The 12,764-nt window shown below is 33.3% G+C and overlaps 1 pseudogene; it reads left to right on the forward strand.

Annotated features, from left to right (window-relative positions):
• The first annotated feature begins 349 nt into the window (after nt 1-349).
• Nucleotides 350-12,480, forward strand: LOC119506832 (annotated as a pseudogene).
• Nucleotides 12,481-12,764: the final 284 nt, after the last annotated feature.

The raw sequence follows: 12,764 nt of genomic DNA on the forward strand, positions 1-12,764 counted from the left end.
TTATATTTCAGAGTCAGGCATTGTTGTTATTTGCCATTTAGTTATTTAAATACAAAGACTCTGAATCATTTAATAATCATGCCTAATTTCCCTGTCTTATTTATAAGAAAAGCAGAGCTGTTGCAGTGCCCAGCTACAGGTTGTCTTGCATCACACAATCTATATGAATAGCCAACCCTGAAATAATACAGGACAGAGTTAGTTTGGTCACATGCTATGGTCTTAGATCCTGAAATGAAATATGGCTAATTCTCATTACTTGAAAGTGTTATAAAATGACTTGCAATAATATGGAATTTTACATTTCCAAAGGAACTATATAATTAGACATCATATTGAAATGGACAACATGTACGATGATGAAAAATATGCAACCATGAAAGCTCTGTGCATTTTTAATAGAAATATATGTATGGAAAGTACAGAATATTAATTTTTACTATTTGAAGTATTACTAAAGAACTCAACTGCTTAAGAAGTGTATATGAAATGAATATGGTCTATAAAATATTAATAGGTATATCACATTATTTTTTCTTGAGATTAAGGGAAACATTATTTTGACATCAATGTATCTTCTTTCCATTAAATGCCTACCTTATTACAATAAATAAAATGAAAGCTTAAGTAGAAAGATGATACATTCACTGTACATTAGAAAATTCAAACTAATTTTCTTCTCCATTAAATTACTACTTCCATTTGACTTGCTTAATTTAGATAAGGGTACTATTATCTCCACAATCTCTTCAGAACAGGAAATTTTTACTTCAACATATCTAGGATATAACAGAACTATACATATGGTGTCTGTGTTCCTTGTGGACCTTTGCCTGAATTCTGACCTGCAAGTGAATGGAGCAATGGGGCTAAGGTGATTGGGCTATGTTTAATTTTCATGGTATATACAGCAGTGATTCAGATTGGCAGTCAGGGGCTGTAAGGACAAGAAAGCAAACAGAACAGGATGGACAAAGAATGAAATGGTCAGGATTAATGGAGCTAAAACTGGATTCATTTTGCCATTGCCCCTCCCACCCCCACCCTCAATATCAGTAACACTGGAGACTTCAGGAATTCACCACACAGAATTTTTTCATTAAATAATATACCACACTGAACTGATTTGTTAAATTTTACCCTCCCTCCTTTACCCTAGCCATCCCTCGAGTAGTACAGAAAGGGAAAACATTATCATTGGAAGGAATCCCTAACACTTTTCCAGGTAGAATTCTGGCTAGTCCCTAAAGGGTCCTTTTTTTAAGGGTTTGGGGAAACTAGTTAATGCAGCTTTATTAGTATTGGGGGTGTTTGAAGCAAATTCAGCTGCAGGAGCTTCACAGTTGAATGCAGGAGGGGTTCCACCAATTGCCCCAATTTCTCCCATTGTAGCAACTTGGCCAAAGCTTCAGCTGTTGGTGAGGCAATCCCAATGTTCCATCTGGCATCATAGTGGCTGGTCCTGGAGGGACAGATGCAGTGAAGTCTCCTCCCTGCTAACCACATTTCCTCCACCTGTGATTATGAAGTCCATGGTCCAGTTAGATGATGATGAAGGACATCCAGAGAAGCTGGTTATAAAGAACCAGCAATTTCACAAGGGGCAAGAGCAGCCATCCAGATTTGCACAGCCTGGCTTTTTTGAGTATGAGTACCAAACACTGGAAAGCACTCATTGAAATGGAGAAGCAGCAGCAGAACCAAGTAGGCTGCAACATAAAGGAAGCTCATTAGAAGCTGGAGATGGAGATGTAAGCTCCTCACCATGATCATCAGGTCATGCTAATAAGGCAGGATTTGATGAAGCACCAAGAACTTCAGAGGATGGAAGGGCTGTGCGCTGGTTTGGATGAATTATATCCCCCAAAATGCCATGTTCTTTGGTGCAATCTTGTGGGGGCAGACATATTAGTGTTGATTAGATTGGAATCCTTTGATTGAGTGTTTCCATGGAGATGTGACTCAATCAACTGTGAATGAAATGTTTGATTGGATAATTTCCATGGAGGTATTACCCTGCTCATTTAGTATGGATGTTAATTGGATCACTGGAGTCATATAAAGGAATTCACAGACAAAGGACCTCAGAGCAGCTGAGACAGACATTTTGAATACAGCTGTTGGTAGCTGACACAGACATTTTGGAGAATGCCATTTTGAAACACAACCTGGTATCAGCAGATGACAGCCACGTGCCTTACAAGCTAACAGAGGTTTTCTGTACACCAATGGCCATCCTTCAGTGAAGGTAACTGATTGTTGATGCCTTACCTTGGAGAATTTATGGACTTCAGACTGTAACTTTGTAACCAAATAAGCCCCCTGTATAAAAGCCAATCCATTTCTGGTATTTTGCTTAAGGGCAGCATTAGTAAGCCAGAACAGCCTTCACAACCAAGAGGTGCAAAAACAAAAGCAACTGGAGCTCAGGCAGGAGGAGGAGCACAGAATTCAGGAGGAAAAGATGCAAAGACATCAGGAAGAAATCATGCAGCCACAGCAGGAAGGATTCAAGGGGACCTTCCCTAATATGAGAGAGCAGGAGATATGAGTGGGCCAGATGACTATTGGAGGTGCCATGGGCATAAACAACAGAGGAGCCATGCCCCTGCTCTTCTGTTATTTTAGTGTATGTTTTATATTACTTCCACATGGATTTTCCTAAAACAGAGGTCCGCTTATCTGTCTCCCAAAATAGCACCAAAAGAAAATGCAAATAAACACATGAACACTGAGAACCTTGAATTTGGTCTATATAAAGACATATTCATGGGATTATTAGCCAACTGGAAATTTCTTGCTCTTTAGGTTATCTATGATTGTTGCATACAGTGGGAATCCTAGAATCATGAAATCCTGGAATCAAGAGATGGGAAGCTTTAGAGTTGTAAAAGTGCTTGAAAATGATGAAAAAATTTAAGAATTCAAAATAGAGTCTACGATCTACAACAGAAATAATCTATAAAATATACATTCTTTTCAATCATGGAATAATTTCATATGTGTGGCAACCTGTGGTCTGAGCAAAACAGGCCTGTAGATCTTTGGTGCACAGCAATCTGCGTGACCTAGGCAGCTAATGTTTAACCTATTATCTTTGTAAGCCAGTAAAGAGAAAAAGGGTAAATTGACCTTAAAATGTAAATTTATGCAAGCAGGCAGGAAGTAAGAGGCTTTTAGTCTCACAAAAAGAACAAAATGTAATTGTTCAAGTGTTATTCTAGTCGGTCAGAGTGACCTGTTCCCGCATCTATGCTCCCCCACTCTTAGGAAAGCCTTTGTCTTAAGCCCTTATAAAAGGCTTTCTGTCCTCTTTGCATCTCAGGGTCACTTCCCTGCGAATGTGATGCCTGCCTGGCCTGAGAGAGCCATCATGATCTCTCCACGACTTCTCACCCTGTAAGTAAGCCCTGAATAGAAGTTCATGTGTCAGAAAATGCTCATTGTCTACTTTGGCCTCTAGACTGGCATGGCCCTCAACTTGCATTTATTTTTGAAATGTATTTAGCTTTAATTTATTCTGGGGTGGACATATAATGCAGTACTAGAGTAATTTATTCCATTCTATTCATCTTTAATTGCACGCTTTGTTAATATATGTGTGTGTGTTTTTAATTTACAGTTTCATTATATATGATGATTAGGTTTTATCCTGCAACTCAGACTTTTCCCTATAAAAGTGACCCCCAATTCCAAGAATAACAAAAATTGCAGAAATTTACTTCATTGTAATACATTTTAAGTAGTCTCATATACACATAAGCAGAAAAGTCATGAAAAAATATGTTTATGATTTTTCAAAAGCAGTGATTACTGTTAATGATAGAGCATGCGGTGGAAGTGTTGGGGCACAGGGCATTTTCTTGCTTGTGTAGTGAAGCAAGCACTTTGTGCCCCTTTACAATTGATGTGGTTCTCATCAAGAAGAATTACCCTGTTAAACCTCTTTCAGAAAAATAATTAGCCAAAAAGCAGGAACACTTAATCATTATAACTAATCACTATTAGTTATAATGATTCTTTTAATGATAAAAACCCCCTATGGGGGATTAAATGTTAAGAATCAAGTTTATATAAATGAGGAAAGGACTCTTGGTCAAGTTCTGGACATGCCATTCACTTTTATTGCACATTTTATGGACCATTCAAAAGATTATATATTTATGAAAAAGACCTTTGGGTGAGAATTGGATGTAGTTCAGTTCCTGAATATGCTTTCTGTTTACTGTCACTTCAATTTTAATAGCTGTGTATGCAAATACCTAGGCTTTTAACAACTTATTTTAAATCAATTGAATTAAATTACAATTTACATTATTAACAATAATTTCCAGTTAAGACAGTTTCATAAAAATAACAATGAAATATTTTCTAAAAGAAGAACTCATCGTTCATACTCAAAAAAAAAAAACAATATTTTCTGATACTGTTTATGTAACGCTCTACATTTTTTTGACCGAAAGCTTTATTTGTAGATAGGAAGTTTTTGTTTCTTCCTTGAGCCACAATGTATTTCTGTTATACATGCCTATGGAAAGTAATATTTTGAAAGTTGACCTATGCAAGATTGTTTTAGGACTTGGGTTAAAAATAAAAGTTGTCCTTTAATAGAAATGCTCTTTAGTGAAGATTTAGTTAAAAATTCTCAGTGTAAACTTTAATTGCAGACATATTCATTACTTAGTGCACCATAGAAGTCCTCAGGATAACTATGAGTCAAAATTAGTTTGAGTAACATAAGCATATACTGGGGAATATACATACTTTTCCTTTTCTTTAAATGTCTATGCTATTTTTCTAAATATATTTTTTTGAGGGTGTATGTATGCGTGAAGAGAGAGACACAAGCTCTCCTGGCAATTTTTCTGTAGCATTAAAGCCAATGAAATCTTAGAAATGCACGTACACCAACCAGAGTTCATTGTTTTTGTTGTAAAGTGAAAAGTAAGTTACGGTAGATAACATATTTAGAAAGGAAAAGGGCTAGCATTAATTGATCAACTTTTATATCCCAGAAAATATGCTTTATTTTGATATACCATTTAATGGTATCACTAACTTTTGAAACTGACAAAACTGAAAACCATAGAAATTAAAAATTAGACTCAAAACTCAATAGGCTAGTCAGTGGTAAACAAGGAATAAGTGAAAAACAACTTTTATATTACTTAATCTATCTGAAACATTTTTGAAGTAGAGTTGTAGAAATAATAACTCCTGTAGATCACACAGAAATTGTTTTATCATTTATATTTAAAGAATTCTAACCTTTTAAAATTAGATTAAAAGAATGCAAAACCCTTTTGCTGTTTCTAATAGTGTAAATTCCAACAAATCTTCCAAATATAATGTTTTTACATAAGTACATCTCTAATCACATGTCTGATCTTTAGAATTTTAACTAATTATATGAATTATTGGTGTTGATATGTTAAGGTATTTGTCATTGTGGAAAAAAATTCCCTAAATAAAATAATTTAAAAACTGCTAATTAGAAAATCAGAAGAATTGTCTACTGCATCAATACGCTACAATATCAGGAAACAATGATTTAAATGTTGTCAATTCTTCAGACCACTTATGATATTTCAAGATAAGAAGAGAAATTCAGCAATACCCAAAATAAATATGTAAATTCAGAAATTCAAAAGAAGCACATTTTTTTCATTTCAACTTTCAGCCTCATATTTAAAAACATAAATTAGTTTATCTTTAGGACTATCTGAGAAATCATAATGAAGCTATCAAAGACTTCTTGCTCTACATAAGAGTTTGTGGGAAACAAATTTAGCTTACATGCACAGAGAGTAGTTAAAAGGCTTGAAACTTAATATTCAAATGAATTTACTCCTTATTATTTCTGAAAAATTTTCCCATGGAAGCATTTCACTGGGCATTAAACTGATCTAATGAAAGCCCATTTCTTGCCCTCTTCCTCTGGGTTTATTCCTTTGGGTTAAGGCATTTATGGCTTATGTGTTCATCAGTACATTTAAAGAATATATACATTATTTTTTTCTTGACCTCAGTGATTTCTCCTGTTTTGGTAACTTACGTTTCAAGAACTTTCCAATTCAGATAGACAGACAAAGAAGGAAGTAGGAGATAAACTATTCCTTGTAAACATGTTCAGTTGTAAAGTGATATTATGAAAGAAAGGAAATATTTAAACCTAATGTTCTGTTGAAATAGCTTGACATTTTTGCTTTAAGAATTCACTTACTATTTATCACATCTCCCTTCTGATGTACACTTTTGCTTTTGTTGCTGTTAATGTTTGTGCTTTTTCTCCAGAGTAGAATGAGGCTATATCCAAAGATGTAGAGAGAATTACACAGGAGAATAAGCATGAGATTTTTCTGGAGAAGTGTTCTAATGTCAAAAGTAACTTTCATGTAACAATTACATTACACATTTTTAAAGTTTGTGTAGTAGTTTGTACTGAAATAGTTATTATTACCATTGTTATGTACTGATATTAAAAGTTGCTCTATTTCTTCAGTTGAAAATATTTTTAGAAACATCATTCCTAATGTAGAATTAGAGGTCTGCAAAGAATTTTGAAAAATATGATCAATTTATCAAGGTTTTTAAATCTGTGAACTAAAATAAATATTAATTCCAAAGATTCCCATATCCGTATTTACACTCTTAATTTTCTTTTCAGTTTTATCCATACACCTCCCTAATTGTATTACACACTTAACATGTCTACAGGCTTCCTAAACTACAAAATATCGCCCCCATTGAAGTTTCTCATTCCTCTTAATGATGTTAATCTCCTCTAAAGATATTTTGTTGTTTCTCCTCTAAAAATGCAATTATATATTATATAAAATTTTATAATTTTATAATACTTAAACACCCCCACTCCCTATGCTAATCACTAATTTGCCTAGTACAACCTTTCTTCTGAATTTCTATTGTGACTACCTCAGAACTAAGGCTGGCATCTAGCTTGTTTTTGTCACCTACATTATTATTGTTTCTGTCTGCAGCTTCTTTCTTCACCCACCCCACTCCCGAATCCCATATATTTTGTACTGGAACATGTTTATTTATGAGTTACTTTCCATTAAAAGCATTCAGTGACATGTCTTTCCCCTAGCATGAAGTTCCAAATTCTCTCCCACGGTATTACATACTCTTAAGTAATGGGGACTTCATTAACTTTACATTTACTTTTAAAACTATATTACATTTGCATTTTACACATTTTTTAATACACACTATGTGTGTGTACTATTCAAGCCACTCCATTTACATTTTTTTCAATCATTTTTGAACAAATATATCTGTACTTTTCTCCTGTCCTCCTTGCCAGGAATCACTTCCTACCCAGAATTACTTTTGTACCTATTACAATCAACTCTTCTCTCAACTTCTACTTAATCACAATTCTGTGACAATTTCCTTGAATAAAGTAATGCTTACATTTTTTTAATTCTTCTCCTGAGTGTTTAAGTCTTACCTGACAGTTTTCATTATATAGTGTTTATGATTTTCTATGGTTTCTATTCCCAGGTTGTATATAAGGTTTTTAAATTACAGAAATAATTGTTTATTAGTATATGGGATTAACAGTTAGATGTCTTCTAAGGTTCTGGAAACACTAATACATAAGACATTCTAAAATGAGGTGAACATTTTGGCATTCTCTTGCTTAATCAATAAAATCAACATATGACATAATTGACAGGAATATGCAAGGAGAACTGGTCTCATCATATTATAAACTTAATTTTGGCTACTTGTTTACCAAATGGCATAGGTAGATGGATGGATGGATGGAAGGATGGATGGATAGATAGACAGATATAGCTAGGTAGGCATTGCTAGACATTGATAGAGACAGATATAAATGGATATGTAATTTTCCTCCTACAGTTTACTTATTGTTAGAGAACATTCTGTACATGCCTATGCAGAATATCTGGTTTACCAGATAATACTATTTATCATAAATAATCAATAATTTAATATTTAAATTGATATCAAACTCTCTTCTGAGATTAATAAGCATGAAATTAACTTTTCTATCTTGAGGGAAACAATTTTGTATCCAATCAGCAATGCACAGGAAATATTTCCTTCACACCATCAGTTGAATGTTGTTTTCGTTCAATAATTCTTCATACACTTAATATTTTACCATTTTTTTCTGTATCTGACATTCTTTAACATATAAGGTGCTATGTGCATGTGTATTTCAGTTTATTGGTTTTTAATATATAATAACGTGCTAAATGTGGCAAACAAATTATCTTGCTTGGTTTTAAAAATTTACTTTTACTTCAGATGCATTCATAAAAAGGAGAGGACAAATCTGGCATCAATAATTTGATGTATTTATATTTAGAGGTAGTAAAGTGATCAAAGACATTCAATGAATTCTGTGACTGTATTGTTGCCAGTGATAAAAATGAAATTTTATGCAATAAGAATAAAATTATGCATCTCATATTTTTTATTTGTTTCAGTTTCTATTATATGACCAACTGAAATATGTATTAGCTCATTTATTTTGCAGAATTTAAAAATAAAAATAGGAATTTTCAAATATGGTATATAATTCAGTTAATATTCATCCTAATATTTCACTCTATCCTTATTATTTCTAGCAAGTAATTATAACTCTCCACAAGAAATTTTATGAGGATCTTATATATAGTTTATTTGATGTGATCATACTTTCCTGGCTCAGGATTAATATATCTAAGTGACAAATAAAATGAAAATTTATATGGCGTCTCCTGAGCTGTTTATCAATGGCATTGTATCATAAAAATAACTTTCCAAAGTTTTCACAGAAATGATCAATCGCTACATGACTACCACTTAGGTTAAAACAGACTTGTGAAGTTTACATGTATTGAAATTCATCAGCTACCAACATACTTTACCTATATCTTTATCTATAATCTTGAGAAAATGGAAGACAAAGGGGCAACAAAGCAGAAAGTTAAGATTTCCTAGAAATTATATGTATAGTCAAATTTATACTTGGCATCCTCTTAATTCTAAAATCTAGGTGCTTAAAATTAGGTAAAGGAACAGGGCATAGATATCAAATAATTATTAATATTGACAAAATAGTAACTTCCACATTCCAAATCTATGAGAACTGGGATTACATAAATCCCTTGGTTGCTTTATTTCCTCTCCTTGGGTAAGGACAATGTGACTGGGCAAAGGCAATTTTCTATTACTAAGCATGTATGTTCTCCAAAGTCAGCACCTCTGATATAAAAACCTAACTTATTTGAAGATTCCCCTTCTAAATGTCTGCCAGGTAAAAGTGACCCAAAGGAGATCACAGTTAACTCATTCTATCTATTCAATTAAGCAGCTTCAGTGAAGTGGTTCTCAGCAATGGCTGCAGAGAGTAGCATATGGTGAAATTAAAAAAGAAATTCCATTGCATGGGCCCGACCCTAAAACAATTGAATCAGAATCTAGAGTGAACCTTCCCCATTACCTAGCAGTATGAGTTTGATAAGAAAGTTTTCACCAATTCTTATTTATAATAATTCCTTCATACCTAATAGCAATTCCTGCTGCTAATCCTGGAATGAAATAATATAAAAACTGGTGCCTCATTATTTTAGTCAATATTTACTCAAGTCTCCATGTTAACATTGGAGGATATGAAAAAAAATGACCAAATAAAATGTCAGTGTTAATTTTTAATGCTTTATGATGCTCATCTCTAATGTCTGTCTCCAAATACATATCATTTGCAACATGGATCATGATCTTTTAGACTGGTATTTAGATTGCCTCCTATTATCTTCCTTAGAATACAACACTTGGTAATTCATAAATTATCATTCTCAATGCTAAATTCTCCTGACATTTATTATAAGATTTTAAATATATAATACACATATATGTATGTATGTATGTGTGTACACATGCATACATATATACATACTATGGCATCTCATAGCTTGTTAAAATTCATTTACCATTACTTGAATATCCTTTTTTGTAATTTTTGGTAACAGTTAATTTTGGACCCATTTTCTTAGATTAGTGTGCATTTCACTTTAGATTATTTGTCTACTTACACTGTTTCTGTTGTTAGCTTTCTCTGCACTACTTTGACTTTTGAACCCCTTATTTCTGCATGTATTCCCTTTCGTCTTAGCAGCTAATGGAGTTCAAAATGCCTATGCTGACCATGTGCAATGGCTAAGAAATTCTGGGCTTTTGAATAGTAAAAATACTTTCCAAGAAAGGATAAAAATCTACCTTGTAAATCTCCTCAGCTACAAGTGAAGATGGTCTTCTACAATCCAGGTCTTAACCACAGCTGGGATTTAGACAGGGCATTTTCTAGGATTTGACTGTGTGTGCATGAGTGTGTGGGTAGAGAGAATGAAGCATCACATCTTTGGTTACACTAATAAATGTAATATTAATATGGAGTAAAAAATAGATTTTCTGTAGGCATAAATCACACATACACACACACAAACACGGCTCAATAATAGAATGTTTTCATCCTGTGATATTTTAAAAACTTATTGCCAAATCCCTTAAGCAAAATAAATATTTCTTTATTTTAATATCCCTTTATAGATCATTTCCTTCATCACATAAATACTGTTACTTAACTTTTTTGTACTTATCCACATTAGTCTGTTTATAAATATAAAGTTTAAACAGTAAACCTAATAATTTTGTTTACTGGACTTCTATTATAAGTCATTATGGTTTACTTGACTTGTGACACGTTACTATTTTATAACACAAGTAACATCAAATCTTTTTCATTTGTAGTATGAAAATATTTATTTAGATTTTTCATAGCCGATTATTGATTATATGTCTATACACACTCTATATGTATACAATATGTAAATTATATATAAGCATATGTAATCACACAATATGCATATACTTTAGAGACACATACATATCCACATAAACAAATATACATATGATATACATATACATTCTTGTGCAAACATATTCTGTTGAATACATCATGCAGGCTCCTATTTCTAACACATGTTCACAGACATTGTGAGTTTTATATAATCACAAATATTTGATGTGAGTAGCATTCTGTATTTTTTGTTTTTTGTTTTGTTTTGTTTTGTTTTTGAAAATTGAAGAAGCATTGGTTTTCACACCTTTCTCAAAATTTGATGTGGGGAAGTGTGGAGAAGGAAAGGATTTACATCACAGACATACCTGCCCCTCCATATAGAATATCAGTCAAACTATTTCCTCAGATATTCTTCAGATTCCTCCTTCTCTTCAACAAGTCAATAACCTCCAAATTTCTGTCTCCTGCAATCCCTATCAAAGAAGAAGACATAATTCTTGTTTTCTTAGCAGTGCAGTTTAACCTGTTCTTTTTTGTCAATTTCTAATGCACATGGTCTCACTCTGCCTCACTCTTCTCTCTCTCTCTCTCTCCTGCCATCCCCACCCTACTGGTGCTTCGAGTGCACAAAGAGCATCTTTCACCCACAGACCCAGTAACTTCCTTGATCCAAACCACACAAATGTAGTGGGCTCTATGACCTAATTTCATTTGGACCCCCTTCGTTGCTTTGATTTTTTTTCTGGTAATTGAAAACCAAATAACCTTCAATCGTAAACTATGGGAAGGGATTTTTTTCTAAATAGAACAAGTTAATAGAAACCCCTGAAAATGCAACTTTGTATTCAAAAATTTCAAATATAAACAGCAGTTTGTCAGAGGAGACATGAGGGCAGGTGGGAGGGAAGACTTTTGACACACAAAAGACCAAATCTATTTGCATGTATACCAGAAGTTATTGATTATTTCCCTGAGGAAAAAAATTATATAAATTCATATTCTTTGATTCTTTCCCATATGATAGTTTCTAGCAAGAAATACTCAGTTTTTAACAATAATCTTCACAAAACATTTTGTAAGTGTCCCTGACATTCCTGACTCCCCTCCTGCTATTTGTCTTAACTCCTCTAGGTAGTCCCTGGCTTTAAATACTTTGGATAAATAATATTGAAATTTAGGTTAAAAAAGGAGGAAAATATCCTATTATCAGATACCTAGCACTGAAAATGGTCCTACTACACACTTATTTTTGGATATGAAAGATAGAATAAAGCAAAAATTTGGCTGTTCTTCAAATTGGTTGTGGTGACTAAAGGGCTACATGTCCTATCTAACAAAAGGAGCAGGGATTGCTCTAATCTACTAACAGGTAGTATTTGTAATAATTTTGCATTTTGTTTTTCTTTACTGTATATATAGTGTATAGAATGGACAAATGAATCCTTATTTTATATCATCTAGTTTTTCTAGGTGTTGAAGAAGTTGCCAGTGTATGACAGAAGTAGTTAGTAAACTAATAAATTTGTACTTTGTGTTAAACTTCCTAGGGAAGGCTTTGTTCCAAAAATGATGGAATTTTACTTGTGGAAAGCAAAATTGTTAAAAATCCCTTCCAAGCGTTGCAGATGCAACCACTGGATTGATAGAGGTGAGAAGGGGAAGGGTTCTAGGCCAGAATGTACCTATCTAGAAGACACTTTCACTTTCACGTTGTATCCTTTGTTACGTGTGTGGTTTATTCAATGCTGCTATGTATATTGTGGACATACTTAAGTCCTTGTTTGAAACTTTGTGTTTCTAGATGTTTAGAAATAAACCACATATGTTAAAAGTAGAGAGTGTCATATAACACTTTAAATATTTTTTCTGTTAATACAGAGGACTGGCTGTATTTGGGGAATGTACTGTTGAACTAGATGTCTTGGAG

The sequence above is a fragment of the Choloepus didactylus genome, chromosome 12 (assembly GCF_015220235.1).
Source record: "Choloepus didactylus isolate mChoDid1 chromosome 12, mChoDid1.pri, whole genome shotgun sequence".
NCBI classification, from domain to species: domain Eukaryota; kingdom Metazoa; phylum Chordata; class Mammalia; order Pilosa; family Megalonychidae; genus Choloepus; species Choloepus didactylus.